At 37.7% G+C, this 24,315-nt stretch overlaps 1 protein-coding gene across 4 annotated transcripts in view; it reads left to right on the top strand.

Moving 5' to 3' along the window:
- LINGO2 (leucine rich repeat and Ig domain containing 2) overlaps nt 1–24,315 on the top strand; it is a 508,494-nt gene that overhangs the window by 112,774 nt on the left and 371,405 nt on the right. For 3 of the 4 annotated variants that reach the window (XR_005792499.1, XM_040481440.1, XM_040481439.1), the window contains exon 2: nt 12,968–13,000. The exons of the other annotated variant lie outside the window; for it this stretch is intronic. The gene's annotated coding sequence lies outside the window, so the exon portion shown is untranslated. The remainder of the gene's footprint in view (nt 1–12,967; nt 13,001–24,315) is intronic. 4 annotated transcript variants of the gene reach the window in all.

The raw sequence follows: 24,315 nt of genomic DNA, 5'->3' as shown, positions 1-24,315 counted from the left end.
TGCTTTTTTTTGCTTGAGGGGAATCATTTGTTTGGGGCTGAGTAAGACCATGCTGTCAGTTTTCTAATTGTTGTTTTGATGATAGATTTCCTTATTACATTATTAAAAATTACCAAATTAAAAAAATTATCTGAATACAGCTTTGAAATTATCTACCCACAGTTTAAAATATAAATAAGGAGTATAGTACTCTTTATCACTAATTCAATATATGCAAATTTCTATGTTATATTTTATAGCGTTTTATTTTAGTGCATATGAAAATATATAAAAGAATTTTCATAGGTGTAATTCTGCCCTCAATCCATTTTACCTTATTTTATGCATTAGGATAAGATTGTAGCTTTTTCTACTCCAAAATCTTTTACCACAAGAATGCTAGGTAAACCTAAGCACCACAGGTGTTGGTGGAAGAAAATGCTTATATGCAACAGATGTATTTTCCAATTCAGAGCTCCCTTATATTAAAGTCACTGTTTAATTAATTTCACACAATATTATCTGGTTGACTTACTGCCTCTCTCTCTAAGCACCTCTGGGAATATCTGAAATATTGTACAGATGCTCTTACAGAGAATTACATTACTAAGTATCATTAGCATAAATCAACATTCAACATTAATTTAGTGGTTGGGGCTGGGAGGTGACAAACCCCTCTTTTTTTTCATTCACCTCCAAATTCCTATCTATGTTAAAGACTTCACTTGCTGGGAGATTCTCTGCACAGACTACCTTCTTCCCAGGTGGCATCCCCTGAGAAATCTGATTTCCTCTTAGTCTCTACTGCCTTTAATATGTTGGCTTTTTGGAGACCTTCTTCCAAGTAGTCCAGACTTCCTTTCATAAACCTTCCCATACAATAAGGTCTTTCATGGGAATTAAGGAAGAGAGAAGAAAGCATTCAGGGTGGAGAAGGGACTGTATATAAAAACAAGAGGCAGAGCAAAAATCTAAGATCAATGTGTACAACAAAAGATTAGAGATCTATGGTGTTTCAACTTTAAAAATGAAAGGGTGAATGCTTCCAGCAAGGTAGGCAAGAGACTACCCTACGAAGGGCCTCAAATGCATGTAGAGTGAATGAGCTTCATCTTATAGGTGATGAGGTACACGTGAAGGATTTTAACCAGGGGTCTTGGCTCTGGATCGGGCTGGAGGCAGATCAGCTCTATGGCAGAGTAGAAGACCCTGCCTCCACTACCACCACCTTCTACAGTAGTGTTCCTATTCTTTATGTCCCTTTTGTTCTAAGTGTCATGTACATCATAAATCCCCACAAATCTTGTTTGGAAAAAGGTGTGAAAAAATCATGATTCCAAAGTAGCAAGTGCTTTAATTGTAGCAATTTCTCGTTCAGTCCTCATAGTATGAGGTATGTGCTGTTTATTATCATCCGCATTTTACCAATCAAGAAAATGAGGCATGGGGTCAAGTAACCTGTTGAAGACCACACAGCAAGTTGAAGAGCCCTATCAAGGGTATCTAAAAATAGAGCAAGTATTATTAGCCACTATGCTTTAGCACTTCCCATTTAAATATACTGTGTGGCTTGTAGAACTTAATTACAATATTTCTATATGAGGGTTTTAGGTATTGAAGAGCTACAGACTGTGTGTGAATGAGCCCCATGAGATTCAAGGCTTTGCTCTAAGTATTGCTGAGGTACAACATAGGAAATATAAAATGTATTTACTTGGTATTCAGCTGACTCACCCTGTGGATATTATGTTTGTCCTTAATATAAATGAACACTTATTAATGTCCATAATGTGCTATAGGTGGCTAGCTAAACCCACTTAATATGTGATTTATTGATGTGATTGTTTTACAAAGACATACCTAATGACTTTTCTCATGTGAATCTTTCCATGTGAATTATTCCATGTGATAATATCTTTGAATACTAGACATTTGAGATGTTCTAATAATGCTTTAATATTTTGAATGTCACAGATGATAAATGCCACTAGCTGAGATAGTTTAATAATCTAAAACAGTATTAAAGATGAAATGGAACTAATATTTATTTTGTGTCTAATAAGTGTGAGGCACTATCTGTATATAATCTCACTCTCATTTTATAGATAAGAAAACTGGGGTTCAGAGAAGTTATGGAACTCATCCAGTGTTTTCCAGCTAATAAGTAATAATGCTGGGATTCAACCTCGGTACATCTGAAGCCAAAGACTGCTCTTTCCATTGTAATGTACTCACTGCAATATACTCACTATGTGTATTAACAATATGCAGACATCTTTGAATTTATTAGCAGTAAAAGGAAAAATGAAATCTACAAATCTGAATGATGCCCTAAGTCTTTTGACCTACAGGGCAGGACTCAATGATTTGGTCAAAAATCTTCCCCAAATTTGCAGCTTTGGGTTTCTTCTCTTTACAATAGGATGGTTGGTTAGGTTAGAAGTACAACATAAATGCCCATCTGGGTGATTTCCTCATTTGTCAATATATGATCAACTTTCTGCAAGCTGAGGACTTTCATCAGATACAATTGAGTAGACTATGGGCAGAAGATGAAGATTTCCTTTTAGAGCCACAATTACAATCTATGAATAATAATAATCTTTTTTAAATTTTTTTTTTAACATTTATTTATTTTTGAGACAGAGAGAGACAGAGCATGAACGGGGGAGGGTCAGAGAGAGGGAGACACAGAATCCGAAACAGGCTCCAGGCTCTGAGCTGTCAGCACAGAGCCCGACGCGGGGCTCGAACTCACGGACTGCGAGTGAATAATAATAATCTTTGAAAAGATTGTTGTCTATTTTTCTTCTTGATGGTGTCCATTCAGACATAAGCATCTTTTGTGTATTTGATATATATACGTGTACACTCCATCCCAAATTGCTAAGGACACATTTGAACTCCCTATAAAAGTAGTTATAATTATTCTATGGGCAGTCCTTGTGTTCCTTGAAATCTGCTATTTGCATGCATGGCCGCACCCAGTTCCAAATTACATAATACATCAACAGCCTCAAGCACACCAACCATGGACTGTAATTATTCTTGCAGCCCTTGGTATACAAATACCCGCAGAGACACTTTTTTTTTTCTATTTCTACCATGTTAATCAGAACTCTATTACTGAATTTCTGGCTGTTTGTTTTGCTCTGCACTTTCCTTCCAGACTTGACACACCAAGTTGTCAATTGTTATCTTTTAACTAGTGCCCTGAAAAAGCTGATGGGTTCTGCTGTAAGATTCCAAACACCATCCTATATAGCCATAATTACTGTCAGGGATCCTGTTTTGAACACACTGTTTTCTACCCGCCAGTGTTGGACTTCCTTGGGTATTGACTCAAATCAAGATGGAGTTTACCATGTTTCTTTGGATCTTGTATAAAGGAAACCCTTGGCCCTGAGAAAGAAATACACAGTTAGGGACAGGCCCCAGTCACATCCAGCTCCTGCTCCTTGTTCTTGAAAAGCCTGAGTTGCTGTAGACCCAATACATGTCCTTCATGTGAAATACACATCCATTTCTGCTTCTCTCTTTCTATCCAGTCTGTAGATTTTGTGCTTTTCTTGAGTCTCTAGTTTTCTTTCTTCTCCAATTTGTCCTACATATCATTGTCAAATCAATCTTTCCAGGATTTAACTTTATTTATACTACCTCTTTTTAAAAACACTTTGTAGCCTCCTATTGTCTAAAATACCTGAAAAATATTAAGCTTCACATAGAATACCCTTCACACTATGGTTCTTTTGGCCTTTCCAAACATACCTCCTCTGTACTTCCTCACTCCTACTCTAATATGCTTTTCCAAATTGACTGATTTTTATTTTGTGATCACCCACCTTGACCCTTCTCCATACCTGAAGGAACCCCGCTTCCTACTTCTCTGTTTCCATTTACCAGTTTTTCAAGGCTTTTTCTTCCATGAAACTTTCCCTTTAAAATTTTTTTGCATTTGAAAGAAACCTTTGAAGTCATTGAATCCAATAATTTATTTCATGATTTTTCTCCCCTCTAAAATATCCTCTGTTAATGATCATCTAGTTTATTTATGTTTGGTGACAGGGATATTGGTACCTAGGCTAAGGTACATACTGTGTATTACTATATATTGCCAGTGTCTTATACATTTTAGAGTCAAGTATGTGCTTCAAACATGTTTCCTAAGTGAATGAATAAATGAAGGAATGGTTGTCCATCTCTCAAGGCCAGCTGACTTTTTCTGTAAATGGTTGCATAGTGAACATATTTGTGAGCTGTATGGTCTCTGTCGAAATTGCTCGTCTCTGCTCTTGCAGCAGGAGAGCCAACATAAACAATATATAAAGAGCATAAAGAGTGGGGCTGGATTAGGCAGCCTGTAGTTTGCCAGACTCTGTCTTTAGGCAATAAAAGCCATCTTGAGACCGTTTTTAGTATTCTTCATCATGTTACTTTGAATCTTTCCATCTAAAATTTTATGGTTCTTATTCAGATGTTCCAAAACAATTTGCATGCTTCCCCTGATCATGTTCAGTTCCTTCAGCCATACCTTATTTTATTTTGAATTTCTTCACTAACTCAGCCTTTCTCCCAGATTATGTTCGATTTGTTTGTGGATCTCATAAAATCTGGTTTCCAAAACAAAAGCAATGCTCCCTATTGATATGACAACTGAACACTAAAGCAGGTTCATTTCCTACCTTCCTTTATATACTGTGGGTGTAATAACAAAGCCTAAGATAGCACTAAAGTGTGTGGGAGACACATCACATTTCCTATTGATTCAAAAGTCATACTTCCATTCCGTACTCTTGTCTAAATCACTCTATGTTAATTGACATAGTGGGGAGGTGGTTACTTCGCAGAGCAGGATGGGAGGAGAGGACCAAGTAAAGAATCTCATGTTTTTCATTATATTGCTTTCTTACTTTATTTTAAAAGAATGAATGATGTTAAGGACTAGTTTAAAAATTATAAGGCACCTGTAATGACACAATGGCTCCCTGATTCCTAGGCCAATGCTTTTTTAACCAATGACATTCATCAAATGCATCTTGTTACCTTTAGTTCATCACTCAGTTATTTGCTATATTTGTCCCATTTATTTCTATCCCTTTTATCTCATCTAGTCACACCATTCACTCATTCTAAGATATGTATCAAGTACTAACCACGTGCCATTTACTGTGAGAAAAAGAGAGATGTCCCTTTTGCACGGTGCTTACAGTCTGCCTTGACATCAGGCCACAAATACACCATGTGATTCCTGAGCAATCAACACAATCCACATTTTCTTGCTGTGACATATGATCTCTAGGATCTAGGTTGTGTATCCAAACATTCGCTTACTGTGGGATTAAGTCAGTTTTCCATATGTTCCCTGACATTTGTTTCAGGTTCATATTTTCATTCTATTCCTTCTCCTTTGTTTTCCACTTAGGTTTTGTCTTTCTCAGTATCCCTTTAGGTTCCCCTTGGGATTCTGGACTTGGATATACCTTACTAGCTGTCACTTATTTAGAATGTGTCAAGCTGTATACCTTTCCTGTGCTTAGTTTGCCTCTTGAGACTTAACTTGTACCTCAGGTTGAGAAAACACCTTGTCTGGAAACAGATAACCCTTTGGAGGCGGGGTACAGACTAAACCCTGGCCTCCTGATTCCTTGTTCAGTACTTTTTAAATGATACTGCTTTCCCAGAGTTGTAGAAAGGCATGATTTCACCTTAGTTAATTTGGGTTCTATTTGCCATCTCTGTCAGGAGGACTAAAGCAGACGAACATAAAACAACCTGCCTTTACTCTCTGGCAAGTGCCACTTCAACGGTTCTTATAAACTGCCTACTCATCTCCAAACCGTTTCTCTGGTTCCAGCCTGCAAATTCAGACAATTCCCCAACATCTCTCTGTTATTTAATTTCAAATATTCTTTAAAAAATGCATCAAAATTAAATTCTTAGAACATAATTTTCCACTCTGATATGCTCTGTGCTGGAGAGACCCTGGGGTTACAGAGTCAACCCCATGCCTTTATATGTAAGATACATAGTCTTTATCTGTTTGTTGGTCTGTGTTTTCATATGTACTAGCGTGATGTTAAATATAATATATAGCATGTCGCTTTCTGTACTGACTTCACTCAGCTATGCTCTTTCTGGGTGTCATGGGCAAAAAGTTGACTCTCTTCCCTGAACCCAAAAATATTACTCATTAGGAACTGAGTAGTCACATGCTGTTGCAGGTTTGAGAGAATGCCAATTGTACTGGTCTTACAAGTCAAGGTAAGCTCCTTGTGAGTAGGTCATGAACATCTCTGTATCTTCCACAACCCCAATTATAATGATTAATGAACTGATTTGAATCTATGTTGCTGTCTTCCTGAGGTTTACAGGTTTACATGTTAATGACTTAAGAATAATGAATGGCCCCAGAATAAATTTAGAATGACCGACTGTACAGTCCTACAGAATTATCAATCATTAGGTGAACAATGGTCTTGTAGAGGTGTTTCTGGAAGTCTGGATGTCTTTAACTTAAAGCTCACTGTGTGGAGTGTCCTGTACAAAACCTGCTACTTCTTAGTAAAGCATCCAATTCTTTAGCTTCATGCTTCATTCAAAATATTTCCTGTGCTTTGCTTTATTGACCCACATCTCCACAGGGGATGTATAATGCAGTCCTGTGGGGGAGGTTCCTACAGGTTCCCAGTTATCACAAGTTGAAACTTTTTTTTTTTATTTTTTTTTCAACGTTTTTTATTTATTTTTTGGGACAGAGAGAGACAGAGCATGAACGGGGAAGGGGCAGAGAGAGAGGGAGACACAGAATCGGAAACAGGCTCCAGGCTCTGAGCATTCAGCCCAGAGCCCGACGCGGGGCTCGAACTCACGGACCGCGAGATCGTGATCTGGCTGAAGTCTGACGCTTAACCGACTGCGCCACCCAGGCGCCCCAAAACTTTTAACATCCCTCAGATATTTCAGACTTTGTCAAAACCTAGCTCCCAATGGAATAGTTTAATGATAACCTTTTGTCCAATAACCAAAGACGAGTAAGATAAAACTAAAGTTAGGAGGCATTCTTCTATGTGTAACCACTCTTTTCTGCCCTCTTTCTAGCCAGTTTCTTGAAATTTTCTATTCTCAGTTTTGTGTCAGAGCAATACCACCTAACACCCTGTGTTTATTTTTCCTGTGGAGCCGTAATGAAGTATAATGGTAGGAGAGCATAAGTAAAGATGCCACATACATCGAGGCAGAAGAGGGTAATAATTTGATCCAGTCTTAAGAGTTGGTAGATGAGATCAAGTAATTTGTGATGCAAAATGTCTTTAGGAACAGAGTGAAGAGGTACAATGATTTGCAGAAAAGAGACTACAGAGACATGGTGACCACTGAGTTGCTCTGTTCACTGGTTGTAAAATCCTAACTGCATTCTCTCAAAACTGTAGAGAATTAGGTAGCTTGTGTGTTCTGATTGTAAAGGCTGCCTGAGGTAATATTTTACTGGACTGTAAATCGTTCTGACTGCATTTCATGCTTGATAAAATCCTTACATTTATGGTAGCAAATGTAAGCCTTTGTTCCATAACTAATCTTCTAAGTTTTTTGCAACAGAGAAGTCTTGATTTTTTTCCTAGAAAAATGGCATGATCAAAAGTTATCATTTTGTTCTTTGAAAATAGACTAGCCTTGGGGCGTTTGGGTGGCTCAATCGTTTAGGTGCCTGACTTTGGCTCGGGTCATGATATCACAGATTCAGTCTCTGTCTCTCTCTGCACCTCCCCTGCTCACTCTCTGTCTCTCTCTGTCTCTCTAAAAATATAAATAAACATCAAAAGTAAAAAGAAAAAAAAAAAGAAAATAGGCTAGCATAACTGGGGATTTTGGCCAAATTAACCTTGAAATTAGCCTTGAGGTATGTTTTATAACATAGATAGAGATGTACACACATATATGCAGAGGCATGTGCATACATATTTTACTATAATATAAATTAGTATGTGTGTGTGTATAGATGTCTATTAATTTATCTCAGTCTGGATTTCAAGAGGTATAAATACATTAGTTTAATGTTCCAATGGCAGCGTAATTGTAGATACTGTGTAACAATGAAGAATGCTTTCTGATTTATAGGCTTAAACATATCATTATTGACTGTGTTTACTGCCTAAACAAATATATGTTTAAAATTAAATTAAACTGTTCTTTATGGGAAACAGGAAGATACAATGGATATGCTATGGGCTTAAGAGGCAGTCATATCTATGTTCAGTGCTCAGTATCAAGTCTTCTGAGTTTTGTAATCTTTCTTTAGGTCAGTTTTCCTGAGAGACAATGAGGTGGAAGTGTTGTTTTGTTTTTTTTAAGTTTATTTATTTTGAGAGAGAGAGTGTGTGTGTTCACAAGCAGGGGAAGGGCATAGAGAGAATGAGAGAGAGAATCCTAAGCAGACTCCACACTGTCAGCACAGAGCCAGATGAGGGACTCGATTCCACAAACTGTGAGATCATGACCTAAGCAGAAATCAAGAGTCAGATGTTTAACCACCTGAGCCACCCAGGCACCCCTGTGATGGAAGATTTTATGCAGGAAGTTTTCTAGGTAGTGTACTTGAGATCAACATCATTGGAGTTGTCCCAAGTAGAGAAAAGGGGGCTTGGCTTTTGTACTCCTATACTGGTGAGTCATTAGATGTGAGCTGCCTGTGGGACGGTAAATAATCTGGGTAAGGCAGCTCCCTTTGGTAGAAGGAGGGAAATCTCCAGAGAGGGAGTCAGCTGTGAGCCATCGGAGGCCAACACTTCAGGCAACTGGGGAAATGACTCCCATTTCCTAAAGGCAGATGTGGGCAATGTCCTGCAGCATCTACTGTGTTTACTCCTTGTGATACTTGGCTTTTTTTTTTTTGCTTCATAAAATAAGTTTATTCTATCTGGGAACAGCTCCTCCAGGATTCCTTAGTAGTCACCTTTCTTGAGAAAACCTCCAAGAAGAAGATTATGGGGGACTACAGCCCCTGCCAGCACAGCTAGTCTCAAGGCCACAACTGATACATATTGTCTTCCTATTGTCTTCTCTCTTCTACTACCCATTCTAGAATCCCTTCTTCCTCGGCTAGTACTTCTACTGATATATGTAGTTTACCTTGTGGGCTGGCACAGACCGTTACTGAGGGGTCTGAACCTCCTCACCATTCGCATAGGTCATGGCTGCTTGTACTTGTCCATTTATTATCAAAAATAGGCAGGAAAATACTAAAGAAAATGCTCTATGAACTACCTGGTTACCAGAAGCTCTTCCCTTCCCTTGTTATAGAACAGCAGCTCTACTTCCTCACGATGATCAATTAGTTATCCTGCCAATATGGTGGCTCTTCTTATTGCCAGACAGCTGACATAGGATGCTCAAAGTGATTGGATACAAAATACATTTTAAAGTTTAATAGGACTCCTACTGTGTCCCCTCACGGAAGCATTCTACTTCTGAAAATTGGGATCTCTAGATCCAGACCCTAAATTTGTGGAAACAGGAGCCACCAATTCCCCATTTATGCCCCTGGGAGTGATGCTAAGTTCAACCAATTCCACCTCCTCTCCTTGGTTCCTAGACCCATGTATACATTCTGTCTACTGAGAATGAAGTACTAAATAAAGGTCTTGATCTGGAATATTTATCGTATTCTTCTGGTGACACCCCATCATTGTCAGATACCATCTTCACACGGGTGTTTCAGCCATTCTATCAAAAGGGTGTTGCATGGGACTATCAGGCCAGAGCTTCTGTGTCATGCCATATGTGTTGAGATGAGTAGATGCCATGAACATGTGCCTACTGCTGATGTCGAAAGTATTTCCACTGGGTGATATTATGGAGGATCATGTAATGATGCATCAAACACTATAGGTTGTCAGATTATGGTGCTAAACAAAGCCCTGCAAGCAAGTAAGCAAACACATATTTGGAATTTGCTTCAGTTTAAGTGAAAATGATTCACTGCTCCTTCTTAGGTGGAAGAAGTCCAGGGTCATAATCAGCTTTCAGTCAAGTGGCTGGTCCGTCTCCCTGAGGGCTAGTGCTGAAATTGAAGCTTGAAATTGACCCCTATTGTTACCAGGCTGGACAGCTCATTAACCTTTCCATGTGTGGGAGAACAGAAATATTCATTGTGTGGCCTATATATGAAATAAATGGGTTCCACTGAAAGAACAAGGGAGAGGTTATTCTAAGACTTAGAAAAGAAATGAGAGAGGGCAGTGGAACTCTTTGGGCAGGGTATCAGAGAGTAAAGCTGAGAGAAGAACCAAGAACAGATATTGGAAATCTTCAAGCTGCATAAGACAGTTATCAGGTGGCTAGAATGTAGTCTGCTAAAAAAGAAACCATTAGTTTATATATTTTTGTTCTTGTCTCTTATTTCCTGTTTTGTTTTAGTTTCTGAGTTTCTTTTTAATCTTAGTTTCTTTTTTGATCAAGCCTGGTAAATTTGCTAGGTTAAAAAACGAAAAAAGAGGGGCGCCTGGGTGGCGCAGTCGGTTAAGCGTCCGACTTCAGCCAGGTCACGATCTTGCGGTTCGTGAGTTCGAGCCCCGCGTCGGGCTCTGGGCTGATGGCTCGGAGCCTGGAGCCTGTTTCCGATTCTGTGTCTCCCTCTCTCTCTGCCCCTCCCCCGTTCATGCTCTGTCTCTCTCTGTCCCAAAAATAAATAAACATTGAAAAAAAAATATTTTAAAAAACGAAAAAAGAGATCTGAGAGAGAGAACGAAGGATAACTTGGACTCTTTGGGTAAATAAATTATTTCAGTGATCCTAATTTTCCTCATGTATTAAACCAAAAGTAAAAATACCTGTCTTGCAATTACAGGATTTAAAAGCACGTCTGTAAAGTTCTTGTATATGATAGGTACTCAAGCACTGTTTATTAATATTGAAAAAATCCTAAACAATTACTGCTGATTTCCTAGAGAGTAAAGGATAGGGTCTCCAGGGGCCCTGGTTGTATAGATCTTGCAAAGTAGAGGTAAGGCAAGCAGATGAGAGGAGTTAAGGAGAGACCCAGTTCCCATCCTATCTAGGGGCTCATTTATTAATAATTTTCACTGATTGACATTGGATTTACCTTTATTTGTTTTGCTGGATTTCTTCTTGAAATACTATAATATTTGTGTTTATTTTTGGATGTCCTTGATTCTGTATTTTTCTATTTTTAAAAATTTCTTTTCTGCTTATCAAAAAAATGCATGTTCACTATAAACATTTAAAGCACTGAGAACTCATTAATCATGGGGGGAAGTTCCCCTTTCAACTTATTATTAAAAGATACTGTAAGTATTCAGTATCTATTCCCCTAGTTTTTCTTCTATGCAAAATCAGATGGTACATATACATAAATAAACATCTATATTTTAACAAAAGCAGAATCAAATTATATATACTGTTTTCACAACTTACTGTTTTAACCTAACAGTGTTTTCTGGGCATTTTTCCAGGACACATAGCATGAACCCGTCTTTTTAATAACTTTAATATGCTATTGTATTCTATTGTAGCACGAAGTATTTGGGAGACATTCAGGCTGCTTCTGTAGGTTTACACTATTTAAAACAATGTTGTAATGAGTACTTAGATACCTCTAACATAAATTCTAGAGGTGCAACTGTGGATCAGAGCGCATGAAAAATTTTAATCTTACTGAATAATGCCAAATTGCCCTTCAAAAAGATGGCGTTGAATTTCACTCTGCACAGAGGTTTATTCCCATTCTCAGGGTAAGGGTAAGAAATTCGATATTTGGGGATTAAGGGTTATAGCCAGTGTCTATCTGCCATGGAGCTGACTATGCCACACACAGACTAAGAAACACTGGTTTTGGAAAAGAGAGACTGCGGGCGAATCAATTCACCAATGTGCACTGATACCAGTGAACGAAAGGGAGGCTTTTGACAATGAGCTCATAAATAGATTTTTCAAGTCCAACAGACCTGAGTTTAAACCTTACTCTAATATTTACTACTGTGTGATATTAGGTAAGTTACTCAATATTTCTGAGCCTCATAAAATTGAGATAGTAATATTATTTACCTCTGTGGCTTGGTGTGAAGGTTAAATGAGAAACGTGTAATTCACGTACACCTGCGTGAAATACACACCTGTTCCTACACGTGTCAACCTGATTGTGCCACACCTGCAATATAGCAATTATTAGCTATTGTTGTTGTTGTTGTTATGATGATGATGCTTTTCCAGAATACATATCTGAGATCCCAACAGGATGTTTTATTTCAGTGCTTTTTCTCTCACCTCCTCATTCCTCAAAGAGAACAATGACTAGAAAACATTGGTTGGGTAAATACTGCATTATCATAATTACAATTTCCCTGAGAAAAGTGGCTTGCAGTTTGAATATTCAGCATCATAATTACAATTTCCATAAGGAATGTAGAACAGTTATTATAAACAACACAATAATCACTTGGTCCATAAGGGAGAACAGATTATTGGGGAAGCAAAGAGGGAGAAGAAGCAAAAGCCTATATTCTAATAAGCATTCAAGAATAGAAATACAGAATCTGAGAATAAATTGTAATAGCCTCTTAAGATACTCTTGTCTGAATTTATCGACAAATCTTATCATGATGGCAAATTTCCACGGGTTGATTAATTGCTGCCTATATATTTTCTCCTTACATGCAATTTAGTTTTATCATTTCTATTAAACATCCCCTCTGTATTTTTACTCATTGTCACTCATAATTGCTATGCCTTCCAAAATTTTAAAAAGCAAACTATCACAAAGTACAAAAAGCACAAAATATATTTTTAAAAAACTATTTAGGGAGCAAAAGTTTTATCAGAGTGTTTCTCTCTTCACAGTTAAATGTGTCTCCTTTGTCAAGGGAAAATGGGTAAAAGTTTTTTTTTTTTTAAATGCTCTTTTTACTGCTGTGTTGCCTTAATTGGCTTTCACTTAAATTTTGCTATTTTTTTCTTGTCTTTTTTATTTTTTTAGGTGAGATGAGAAAAACAAAATGCAGCTTTCAAGGTTGGTACTTTTCATGATGTTTTAAAACCTCTTGTTAATATGAAACAGTATAAAAGAAGCAAAGAAAAATACATCCTTAGCTTCTCACAAATAGTGATTAGAGGACATTATGTTTTTATTTTTCTCATTTGTGGATGGAAAAGTACAACAGAGATTGTAACAGAATGCAAGATAACAATCAAATATAGTACCTGATTAAATCCTTGTCAAAATTGTAAAGTTGGAAATATTCAATATTTTTCTACCTCATCCATTCATTTATCCATTCACCCATTAATCCATTAATCCATTTACTGTTTTTTTTTTCAGTAAATGCTTTGTACTTATGTATTGTATATAAGCCCTGCCATCAGATCTTCTACTGTGAATATTTTGTTGTCTTACCTTCACCATATTCCCAACCCTACACCCACTTCCAACCCTTCTCTCCATCTCTGGCAGCAAACTTTGCTTCAAGTTAGCTTGCTGTATTTGATAAAGGAGCAATGTTTCCATGATATTGCTCAGCTAATAGGTGTTCAGATATGTCTACTCCCAAATAATTAGTGTAAAAGAGGAAATCAGTGTGATAATAAGGAAAAGAGTCTTCTGTGTATGATGATGTATTCTGTAATGTCTTTCACTCTTGTGCGATATATATTATTATATGTAGGTTGCCATCACATAGCTGAGAAGTATATCCACATACAGTAGTCTATAATTTAATCAGTCACCCTTCCTCAAAATTCTAATATACAGTTCTTTCCTTTTACCTCGTTAGCAATTTTAAGACTTTCTGACCAGGATAGATGTGTTATACTATAAATTTTTAAAAAGAACAAAGCGTTCCAGATGCACATGAAATGGCTCTTTGTAAGAACATCAGAAGTAGATTGAAGCAAACTTCATGGGAAGCAGAGACTGAAAATTTTCTGCTGACAAAGGGTTAGTAAGTGGAAAGTTGAAAGTACAGTAGTCCTAACATTAAAATGAATAAATATTGTTTTAATTTGGAGGGCTGTTTTATTGTTCCATTTTAATGAACATTAGTATGCTTTATGTTTAAAATTTCAAAATTTTGTTTGTTTATTTATTTATTTATTTATTTATTTATTTATTATAGGTATGTATTATTTATTTATTTTCGGTATACTTACTTTAAAAAGGCTTTCTTAATTATTCCCTTATTGTCTTTGATTTCTCCAATCTAATTTTTTAAAAAATAAGGTCTTGAGGTCCTCAGTAGAAAATTCTGTAACCAGAGGTATTTTCAGAAACTTAACTGTCGTAATTGGGGAGGGACTCTAGTGTCTGTGTGCCAACCTAATTTAATTTTACTAATCTAGATTAAAATAGTCTAAATTATCTCAGCCATCAATCTCTTTAATTATAATACTTATTGGGAGGCAGTAAGTAGTGGTTGAGATGGTAGGCTCTAGAATCATCTTGCCCAAGTTTGAATCCTGTTTACCCATCTACTATTTGTGTGTTGGGTGAGCTTATTAACGTCTCTAATACTTGTTTTCCCTTGTTGTAAAGTGTGAGAAATAGGAATCCTTACCTCCTAAGGTTTTTAGGGAATACATGAGATGATTTACCTACAAATCACTTTGCCATATTGTAAGAATGCAGTAAATGATAGTTACCATTATTACTTTGTTTCATTATCGTTATTGTAAAACGTTATTATTAGAGGTAGGCAGCATCTTTACTTCTCTGAATTAAATTTGTCTCATGGACTTGATCTTTAATGTTTCACCATCAGAGATGTATTCATTATGTGGTAAAGTTTGTTCCATGTGAAAATATAACCTGGGATTTCCCATGGAACTGTGACATCTTGTGGCAAACCACATCTACTTTTGTCTAAATATAAGATTTTGAAAAATATCACCAAGGTGAGAGAAATAAGCAATTTGAGTGGTTGCTGTGGGGAGAAGAGAAACAATAGTAGTAAGGAAGGAGTCAATGCTTTGAAGGAGAGGTTTGGTACCAGCTTTCAAATCTTGCTTTTACAGAAATGAGCATTGCCTGTGCCTTTGTGTGCAGAGTCCCTTCATTCATAGTGATGAGGCCTGGTAGACAGAGGAGAGACTGCAGATTGGTGGGAAAGAGAAAACATTAAGGACAGATTGGAAATCATTCATCCATAGCAGTAAAAATGCTAAGAAATCTGAAGGGCAGAGTAGAAGAACAATAGAAAGGGAGGGAACTGGATCTCTTGGTGACATCTGTAGTTCCATATGTATGCATTGTCTATGTGTATCAAAATAGATGAGGAAAGTCAGCCTTCCCTCAACTAGACTGGCCAGTGATCTTATGCCAAGTCACCAATATACAAGGGTCATCCAACAGCAGCCTCTCAGTGCTGGAGCTCATCGTAAGCCCAAAAGCTAGAGGTCTGAGTGAAATGATTCCACTTTGTTCAGTCTCCCTTAGAGAGGCAACAGACACTCCAAAGTCCACTAGATTGATGACATAAGGAAGAGAAATTTGCCATCTTCACATCCAAGCCCCAAGGTTCATTTTGACACATATTCTGTCAAGTATATATACATGTTAAACTTAGACTTTCTATAGGGAAATAATTCTGATCCATTGGAGAAAATGACATTTCTAATTCAGTCTCATAAAAAATGCCAGGAATATCATAGTCCCAGCAATGCAGGATACTACTAAAAGTTCTTAATCTGGCCTCTGAGATAGCAAGATTCCAAATCGCATAAACACACTTGGATGAAAGGGGATTGTAGCTCTGCAGTGACAAGGTTTCTCATCTGTAAGGGTCTGAAACATTACCAGTTGAAATGAGATTATGGTGCCTACACTGGATTCCATGGATAAATGGTAAAACTTCATGATCTGCAATCTTGTGAAAGTACAGTTGTTAAGGAGAAATAAAAAGAAAACATATATATTGATGACTCCAGAACCACCTCCAGGAAATACTTAGATATTTGATGGAAGTGCCTCATTTCTGAACCTGCCTCAGACACCCAATCTATCCCTACAGTATCCCCTAGACTCTGTCACTTACATCTGCTGTATGTAGACTTTTCTTATGGTTTGCATTAGCCACTGGAGGTATACTCATGCCCTTTTCATGAAAAGAAGTCACAGTTACAGATTTTTAGGTCTAAAAAATACTTCAACTATTACTCATTTTTCAACGTTTATTTATTTTTGGGACAGAGAGAGACAGAGCATGAACGGGGAAGGGGCAGAGAGAGGGAGACACAGAATCGGAAACAGGCTCCAGGCTCCGAGCCATCAGCCCAGAGCCCGACGCGGGGCTCGAACTCATGGACCGCGAGATCGTGACCTGGCTGAAGTCGGACGCTTAACCGACTGCGCCACCCAGGCGCCCCAACTATTACTCATTTTAATCTATTTTCCCTTGAGATAATGAAAGTCAGGCCCACAGAAGTTAAGCAACTCTTTTAAGTTACTGAGTTCACTAGTGATGAAATAGGGACCACAATCACATTGCTTAACTCCTTCCTTACCAGGGGCCATCCCAGACTTTTTGGTAAAGAAGATAGGAAGATCTTTTGTTTGGAATGGAAACTATTTCTGAAACTCTGCATTTGAACAACATCCTGTTGACTAAAATTATTATTCATCTCTTCCACTGTTAGGCGCTTCTCAGACCATCTCACTTCCCTGACTATATCATGAATTCCATAAGCTGAGAGCTCATGGCTACTATTTCTTTGTGTTTTACCATATTTATAGGATTCTAAGTAAATATTGTGCAGTTTATTTTGACTCTAAACCTTGTCAAGAACCCCTACCTCTCTTTCAGTTCTGTGAATTCCACTGACATTTGTAGAAGACCCAGAAAAAAAAAAAAATCTAAATCACTGAAGGTTACTAGAAAGCCAGCAAATATTATTGGGTTTAAGTTGAATTCTCTTTTGTTTTGTTTTTGCCAACTTTGCTACAGGAATGGAGAAAAGTAAATAGATCAAAATCAACTCATTGCCATAGTATGTGCTTGTGTGTGTGTGTGTGTGCGTGTGTGTGTGTGTGTGTGTGTGTATGTATATATGTATATATGTATATGTATATATATGTATATATATGTATATATGTGTAAATATGTATATATATTAGAATATGAGAGGGTGGTCAAAAAGTACATTTAAACATTTCATTTAGCTGGGATGACTTGGGTTTAATGATTTGCAACCTAAACCATTAGAAGTGCCAGTGAGAAAAGAAGACCAATTGAAAATATGAATGTATGTTTATCTCTTTAGCAGATAGCAAGAAGGGTTCGGAGGTTAAATATTAATGGACTTATTTTTTTTAAAAACAGATGAAAGGCTACAAATAAAAAAACTAATTTCCTTTTTATTACAGATTCTGAATCTAATTTCCTTTTGTCCTTCCTGTGTATTTGAAAATACGATGTAGCTCTTATTTCCATGTCAGTGCTGTTTAATACTTTCACCCTGGGAGTGGTGTCTGTAGATTTGAGCACCACAAATGCAGAAGGCTGTTAATTACCTATTTTCTTGCACTTCTGTATCAAGTGTCATGCACAGAAACACAGATTAGATGATGATTATTAATTAAAGAGAAATTCCAGTATTCATGTGACTCTTTCAAAGATGACTTAAGGTGATCAGATTTATAAACCACAGAAACCATTTTCATAATTGCATTTCCCCATTTATCAGTGTATTCACAATGCAATGTTTCAAATCTTATCAAATGTCAAACCATTAAATTCCCCTTACGCCCTAGTTCTTGCAGGTTTCGTTGTATATATCTCTCTCTCCTTTTTTTCCCAACATTTTATAATGTAGTTCAACCCTAGTCTCTCTGACTAAAATCTTTCCTCTGTCCCTCACACCTCTCTGATTTTATCTTGGCATATACTCCAGGTTTTCTAATGAGAGAAATTAAAAAGCTAAGGCAACCTAAGACTTATCATTATTGGTTTGACAGTGCTTTCAAAGTAACTTAACATACCAAATAAATAAGCCTAATAAGTCAAAAAGACATTCAGAATTTTAATCTTGGGAATTGGCAGATTATAGAAATGCTAAATGTATTCGAATGTTAGCAAATTTTGTCCTAGCCATATATATTCTGTATATGAATACATAATACAAATACAGCACATGAACATGTATATATATGTCCAGCAATAAAGATGGGGATGGATGCAAATAACACTATTCGTTGGACAGAGGCACCATACATAGTGGACTGAGCAATGGACTCACTTCTAATTGAATCAGCTGATGAGGTAGGTGATGATTATTAGTATGTTATATTACTATAGTATTGCGTTACCTGGCTTTTTAAACTCTGAAGCTATATTACCTTGATAAAACTAAAAGCTAAATGTAAATACAGTTTTAAATATAAATAATTTGTAATTTATTCTAGCTCTAAATCTTGACCTTGCCACTTACCTTGGGGAAATCATTTCCTCCTTTATTGGTTTTTTTTTTTCTGGTTTGTTTGCTTAAATATTGGGTTTCATTTTAATTTTCCCCATTAAAGGAGCTAATTCAGGTGAATGATCCCAGCTTAATATCTGATGAGTGAGTCCTCCAACGTTCATTTCATTTCCCCCTTGAAGAAGCTGCAAAATGTGTTAGCTATTTTCAAATCTCAAAAGGAGTCTGACGTGGAAGAGAAATGTGATTAAGCCTATGGTTCCACGTGATAATATGAGAAACCAGAATGCAGAAGGAAACATATCCAGCCCAATATAAGGAGGAACATTACTGTAAAACATGGCTATCCCGGGGCACAGGTAACTTGTGAGTTCCTCCCAAGTACTCTTTCAAACAGCCAGATGATCATATAATGGGTGAAATATAGAGGAAACGCTAGCACCAGGAGGCCAACCAGTTTATGTTTCAGGTTTTTCTTTCATATAAACTAGATGATGCTGTGCCCTGTTGCTGCTCCAGAAACGCAAAGACCACTAGGGAAGCAGGCTGTAGTTAGTATAGTAGCTGCAGAGATTGCAAGAGAAAACAACAGGCTTTGACTGCTTAAAGAAGTAAGAAAAATGTAAAGAATCACAGCAATCAGAGCCAAATTTGACCCCAGATCTAACATTGTGAAAAGTTCAGAGACCCCATAAACGGTGAGGGCTTGCTTTTTACTCTGGACCCCTAGGCACACACAGTCAGACCTGTATATATCCTCCGCCCAGGAACACCCTTCCTTTCCTCTGCCTCTTAGGTCTCTGGGCTAGCCTCAAACTAGGTATATTCCCTGTGGGAAGAAGAGGAGGGGAGAAACAAAAGGGGCCCGTGGCAGGCGGAACTTTGTACCTCCAGCTCTCATTCTTATTCTTTAACTCTGAAGGGTAAGGTTAAACCCCCAAACAGATGGAGAAACCTCCTTTGCCCTCCTTTTTTCTCTCTCCTCCCTAGCTTGGCTTTCTGCCAGGCCCCATCAGCTGCTCTTTTTCTCCTCAGCTGCCACCTCTGTGATAAACTTTCACCCAGGCCTGTTGGAGCTCCTTTTTAGGACAGAAGTGTGGCTCCAGGATCTTGCATCATAGGATGTTGCCGATTTGCTTTCTGGTAATGACTGTTCTTGTATTATAGTGACTGCTTCTGCAGCCCAGTTCCGGCTCTTAGCTTTGAGCCATGTTTCTATTGGCCATGCAGTACCTAGGCAATGAATTCCAGCCAATTAGTTCCAATTAATTTTTTACATTCTGGTCCAAGTGGCACGTCCAGTCTCTTTTCCTGGTCTTCCCTACCAAGCTCCCCTTATTCCAGCTGAACTCTTCAGATCTTCTCTACTGAGAATGTCCTTCCCTCTTCTTTCCTTTCTAGCACATATTGACTAGGTGAACTCAAATATCTCCTCCTCCTCTGTGAAATCTCCTCATACTCCCCTGTTCGAAACTAGACAGAAATCCTTCTTTGTTTCCAGGACATTCGGCCATTACTTCTATCCTAACACTTGACATGTTGTGGCTCATGTCTTTGTGAGTTTATCTTCCCTACTTGTTTTCCCCAAAGAATGCTATTCTTTTTGGTATTCACAAAACCTAGCATAGTGTGTGATTCATAGCAAGAACCAATAAATGTTGTCTGAATGAATGAAATAAATAAGTAAATGAATCAGAATATATACTACAGCGTATGCCTTTTTAAACAACTGATCTAAAGGATTAGTCATTAGAGAAAGCTTCAGTAGGCATCTTGCACATCTGGACAATTGTTATGCAAAATATTTACTTAGGAGGCAAAGAGATATTCTCTTTTCCTGTGGAAATATAAAAGGATTTTTGTTTCAAGGAAAATTACATTGAAAAAAAAAGTAACTGTCTACAGTGCAAGAGACTAAGTTTCTATCTTCAGGGACATTCTCTTGTCTTTTTATATTACAAGAATGAATAAGATTTAAACCAAGCAGCCAGTGTGATAATGTTGCCAGACAGCTAATAAAGAGGAAGATTAGAGAGTTGTATAAAATGGCAGGTGCCTCGGCAGATTCCACATCTTAGGCATTAAACACAGAACAAAGTGCTGCTGTTTTCAGAGGACCACCAAAAGTGCTTGCTGTCAGCTTTAGCAGCATGGTGCCAATCTGACTGTGGTGCTCATCTTACCAAAAACAACAGGGAAAAAATAAAGCAGACAGCAGTAGATGGTACTTGGAACAGAGAGACGGCATCTGAAACAAAACCAAACTCTCGCAAAAGAAAATGAAGAATTATTTCTAGTCGGTCACTTACAGAACATCCTTGGCTTTCACAGAATAGATCATAATGTCTAATCATGTAAAGGATCCCAAAGCATCCTCTTCAGAGGGAGTCAACATTGTGGCTTACTTTCTCTTCCAGTTTCTCAGGGAGTTTAGGATTACTACTATTTTAAGATAGAAATTAATTGGGTGATATTTGTTCTGCTGACTCATGTGACCAGCAGGGATCATAACCATCTTTATCTACAGAGCAAACACTGAAAATGTTTTGCATTTTTGTACCTCAGGAATATAATTACAATTAATATTTTCTCTTTTGATCTTTCTTTGACAAACCATCTCCTCTTTGGAGATAAAGGCAATGTGGGGAAGAAAGTATGAATATGGGCTAGAAGAGAAGCAGAGAGACAGGTATAAGTTATGCAGTAGAAAAGTTCTAGGTTTGGAAAGGAGGAAGACAGAGAAACATTTCTAGCACTTACTAAGTGCTGAGCTTTGTGTGCTAAGTGCTTCACAGAGAATATATTACTGTATATATTTGTCTTAAATGAATAACTCAAAGTTAACAAAAATACCAGTGTATATAGTATAAAACATTTGTACATAAGACTGATTTTGTATATAAGGCATTAATATCTGCAGAGGACCTTATCGGTTTACCCCATAAAACTCAAACAGCCCATCTTATAATGTCTGATTTACTTTCAGGTCTTAGGCTTGTGAGGCAAACCTAGGAGTCCAAATTATTTATAAGAGAGGAGGCTGAGCTTACAAAAAAAGGCTGTGGAAACTCCCTAGCCTTCAATCTATATTTAAATAATTACCTTGTATAGTTTAAGTACATGCTAATTATCACATAATAAATATTTAAATGTGCTAATCTGCTCAACTCTACCCCAAACTAATTGTCAACCCCAAAGACATCTAATGAATGTAGAAATCTCAGAAATTCATCAGGAAGACAATAGTAGGAATTTTTTTAATGTACAGTTTGTCTGAAATAAAGGATTTCTTTTTCAGGTGACGATGTCCATATAGTCTTGTCTGACTGGCTAATGCCAGTGAACCCACTGATCGGTGGGAATGATTAATTTGTGAGCCTATCAAAGGTCAAATAATGACAAAGTCCTATGTTTCACCTTTTCTAGTCGGTGGTACTGTCTGAGTTTCTTTTTATTGTTAAAGAAACCCAAACCTCTATTAGTTAGCATGACTATTAACTGAAGGCTTATTACTGGGAGCCAAAGATAAGATATGGCCTCCATTGGCTCAAATGGAATTACATCCCAGCAGAGGAGCCGCCCTCTGCAGCTTCCTGGTAAACAATTACTGATTCAGCCTGGTTGCTGGTTTTCTTACATACTGTTCCTTCTCTCCATTTTCTCAGCCTTAATTTAGTTCTCCCTCCCAGTAGGACCACTGCTTGCCTATCTCAGTTATTTCACTGTTCATTTACCTGAGAGTCAGCTGGGCATGGGCTCTGGAGGTGAACTATCCCGAGTCGAAGCCCTGTTTTGCCACTTACTGTGTATGTCTTTGGAAAAGTTGCATAAAATCCCTAACTTGGAGTTTTCTTGCCCATAACATGCAGATGCATCCTAAGAGTTTCATGAATATTAAAATGGATAATCCGTTTGCCGTGCTTGATGTGCAGTAGGTACTCCTTTGGTATTGTTACCACAATTCTGTGATTATGCTGGGTTGGGGAAGAGATGCATAAGTGGTTTCCAAACTCACAGTTTCTCTGCACTTTGACCATATGTATAAGCAGTTCCCTTGAGTTCTGACTTAGAAAATAAAAATGCAACAGACAACTCTTCTTTTGTTCAGATGCTGGGAGAATTAGAACCAAATTAATACCATCAGATTTAAAAACTTTTCAAAACACTGTTTTAATTGATTTTAGCTGTTAGAAGAATTACAGTCCAAGTCAAAGCCAAGTGACTTTTCTTGAAGGCTTAGTTCTTCCGTTACTCAGTCTTTGTTCTTGCTTTACCTATAATTGCACAATGTTCATTGGTATTTGACTTTTATATTCCTCAAATCCTTTTGAAACAAAACAATGAAACCATTACTCAAGCGTCCAGAAGTTCTGGTTTCTCTCTTTCATTCCTCTCCTCTTCCCTTTCCTTTCCTTCGCTTCCTCCCTTACTTTCCCCCTGCCCTCTCCCTTCTTCCCTCCCCTCCCCTTTCTTTCCCTTCCCTTCTCTCCTCCCTTCCCCTGTCCCTTCCTCTGTCCCTTCCCCTGTCTCTTTTCCCCTTCCTTACCCCCCTTTTCCCCCATCCTCCTCCCCACTCCTCCCCCCTGCCCCTCATATAGGGCACTTAGGAAAATGATTCAGTTAGTTCGGTCTATACCAGTTCCCTGTGGGACCTTTTTAAAAGTGCATATTCCTGTGTCCAACTCTAGAGATTCTGATTCTATAGATCAGAGTGGAGCCAGGGATCTGTATCTTTTTTAATAAATACTATTCATCCAGAACATTCAGATTGAACATTCTGCCATTCTTGATAAGCAAGTAGGAAAGAGATGGAAATGAATCTGGCTTCCAAATCAGACTCAGTCACCATCCGTGCGACCTTAGAAAATCACCCAACCTGTCTATGATTCAGTTTATTCATCTTTAAAAGATACAGAAATCTATAAAGTCTGTCTACCTAAATCATAAAGTTTCTATAAAAATAAATGAAATAATATCTGAAACAGGAAGAAAAAAATCTATTAAGTAATTAAATGACCATCTTGTTTCACAATCTAAGAATAGGATAATATAACTTTTTACAGGCAGATAACTGTTTTGTTTTGTTTTTTGTTTTGAAAATCAGGGCCCCATAGATGTGAACTAACCCCTCCAGATGGAATAGATATACAGGATCTTGAACAGTGTGTTAAACCACAAGTCATGACTCATTAGGGGACTATTAAACAGTTTGGTGGTGACTCCAGCATTTTTAAAACAGGATAGGATAGGATAGGATAGGATAGGATAGGATAGGATAGGATAGAAAGGGAAGAGAGGGGAAGGCTAAGAAAAGGTACAAACTATAATAGCACCGTGCCCGTAGGAAGGAGTTTAGAGTAGAGTCTCTTATAGTTAAATGTATTTGTCTTTGTGCTCTCCTGTATCCTTCCCCTGCTTCCCTCCAGCTGATCCCTATATATTCTGACTCATGTTTGGACATCATACTTGGGAATGAAAGAGGTGAGGTTGTGGGTGGCATTGGAAGCACAGCAGAGTAGCCTGCAAACAGCATCCATGGGTGAGATGGTGTGAGAGAATCAAGAATATAGCGGGAAGGGCAGGAGAATATGTGCATCTCTGTTGCCCTCAAGAATCTTATGGAAGGCACTAGACTTCTCAGATCATGTAGAAAGGAGTGCTGGAGCAGCTTCATTTGGAAATAAGTAGATAAAATATCCTAGAAAGCTGGAAGAGGTGGGCAATCCGCTTGTGTGTACAAACGTTGTAATTATAAAGCACACTGGTGAGGGAAGGTAATACTTTGCTGGAGTTACTCTTTCTTTGGTGTACCACTCACTCTCCTATTCCCCAACTACCTCTATTGAAACCAAAGTCTGGGGCTATGATGAAGCATAGAGTCTTTCTCTGGCTGCCAGGTTAAGGGAATAATGCTCTACC

Source organism: Herpailurus yagouaroundi, unplaced genomic scaffold, assembly GCF_014898765.1.
Source record: "Herpailurus yagouaroundi ecotype Mexico unplaced genomic scaffold, PumYag 160, whole genome shotgun sequence".
Lineage (NCBI taxonomy): Eukaryota > Metazoa > Chordata > Mammalia > Carnivora > Felidae > Herpailurus > Herpailurus yagouaroundi.
This window is presented reverse-complemented; position numbering and strand designations above follow the sequence as displayed.